The sequence below is a fragment of the Cherax quadricarinatus genome, unplaced genomic scaffold, assembly GCF_038502225.1.
Source record: "Cherax quadricarinatus isolate ZL_2023a unplaced genomic scaffold, ASM3850222v1 Contig655, whole genome shotgun sequence".
NCBI lineage: Eukaryota > Metazoa > Arthropoda > Malacostraca > Decapoda > Parastacidae > Cherax > Cherax quadricarinatus.
In genome coordinates, this window is record NW_027195681.1 from 107,501 (window position 1) to 110,000 (window position 2,500).

Below are 2,500 nucleotides of genomic sequence, written 5' to 3' on the forward strand. Positions count from 1 at the left end.
ACTGGTGGTGATGGTGGACTGGTGGTGAGGGTGATGACTGGTGGTGATGGTAGACTGGTGGTGAGGGTGATGACTGGTGGTGATGGTGGACTGGTGGTGAGGGTGATGACTGGTGGTGATGGTGGACTGGTGGTGAGGGTGATGACTGGTAGTGATGCTGGACTGGTGGTGAGGGTGATGACTGGTGGTGATGGTAGACTGGTGGTGAGGGTGATGACTGGTGGTGATGGTGGACTGGAGGTGAGGGTGATGACTGGTGGTGATGGTGGACTGGTGGTGAGGGTGATGACTGGTGGTGATGGTGGACTGGTGGTGATGGTCATGACTGGTGGTGATGGTGGACTGGTAGTGAGGGTGATGACTGGTGGTGATGGTGGACTGGTGGTGAGGGTGATGACTGGTGGTGATGGTGGACTGGTGGTGATGGTGATGACTGGTGGTGATGGTGGACTGGTGGTGATGGTGATGACTGGTGGTGATGGTGGACTGGTGGTGAGGGTGATGACTGGTGGTGATGGTGAACTGGTGGTGATGGTGATGACTGGTGGTGATGGTGGACTGGTGGTGATGGTGATGACTGGTGGTGATGGTGGACTGGTGGTGATAGTGATGACTGGTGGTGATGGTGGACTGGTGGTGAGGGTGATGACTGGTGGTGATGGTGGACTGGTGGTGATGGTGATGACTGGTGGTGATGGTGGACTGGTAGTGAGGGTAATGACTGGTGGTGATGGTGGACTGGTGGTGATGGTGATGACTGGTGGTGATGGTGGACTGGTGGTGATGGTGGACTGGTGGTGAGGGTGATGACTGTTGGTGATGGTGGACTGGTGGTGAGGGTGATGACTGGTGGTGATGGTGATGACTGGTGGTGATGGTGGACTGGTGGTGAGGGTGATGACTGGTGGTGATGGTGACGGACTGTTGCTGAGGGTGATGAACTGCTGGTGAGTGCGATGGACTGGTGGTGAGTGTGATGGACAGGTGGTGAGGGTGATGGACTGACGGTGACTGTGATGGACTAGTGGTGAGGGTTATGGACTGGTGGTGAGGGTGAAGGACTGGAGGGGAGGGTGATGGGCTGGTGGTGAATGTGATGGACTAGTGGTGAGGGTTATGAACTGGTGGTGAGGGTGAAGGACTGAAGGGGAGGGTGATGGGCTGGTGGTGAGGGTGATGCACTGGAGGGGAGGGTGATGGACTAGTGGTGTGGATGGACTGGTGGGGAGGGTGATGGACTGGTGGTGAGGGTGAAGGACTGTTGGTGAGGGGTAAGGACTGGTGGTGAGGGTGATGGACTGGTGGTGAGGGTGATGGACTAGTGGTGAGGGTGATGGACTGGTGGTGAGGGTGATGGACTGGTGGTGAGGGTGATGGACTAGTGGTGAGGGTGATGGACTGGTGGTGAGGGTGATGGACTGATATTGAGGGTGATGGACTGATATTGAGGGTGATGGACTGATATTGAGGGTGATGGACTGGTGGTGAGGGTGATGGACTTGTGGTGAGGGTGATGGACTTGTGGTGAGGGTGATGGACTGGTGGTGAGGGTGATGGACTTGTGGTGAGGGTGATGGACTGATATTGAGGGTGATGGACTGGTGGTGAGGGTGGACTAGTGGTGAAGGTGGTGGACTGGTGATGTGATGTGAGGGTGTTTCCTTCTCCTAGTTCCATGTCTCCAGAAGTCCATCTGAGGGCCCTCAGATTAACTCCCACACTTCACTTGTTGGTGATGGTGTTGTGATGAGGGTGATGGTCTGGTGGTGAGGGTGATGGACTGGTGTTGAGGGTGATGGACTGGTGGTGAGGGTGATGGACTGGTGGTGAGGGTGATGGACTGGTGTTGAGGGTGATGGACTGGTGGTGAGGGTGATGGACTGGTGGTGAGGGTGATGGACTGGTGTTGAGGGTGATGGACTGGTGGTGAGGGTGATGGACTGGTGGTGAGGGTGATGGACTGGTGGTGAGGGTGATGGACTGGTGTTGAGGGTGATGGACTGGTGGTGAGGGTGATGGACTGGTGTTGAGGGTGATGGACTGGTGGTGAGGGTGATGGACTGGTGGTGAGGGTGATGGACTGGTGGTGAGGGTGATGGACTGTTGGTGAGGGTGATGGACTGGTGGTGAGGGTGATGGACTGGTGGTGAGGGTGATGGACTGGTGTTGAGGGTGATGGACTGGTGGTGAGGGTGATGGACTGCTGGGGAGGGTGATGGACTGTTGCTGAGGATGATAGACTGATGGTGAGGGTGATAGACTGGTGGGGAGAGTGAAGGACTGTGTTTCCATAAGTCCATCTGTGTCCCCTCAGATGAACTCCCTTCCACACTTCCCTTGCTGGTGATGGACTGTTGGTGAGGGTGATGGTCTGGTGGTGAGGGTGTTGGACTGGTGGTGAGGGTCATGGACTTGTGGTTAGGGTGATGGACTGATATTGAGGATGATGGACTGGTGGAGAGGGTGATGGACTAGTGGTGAGGGTGATGGACTGGTGGTG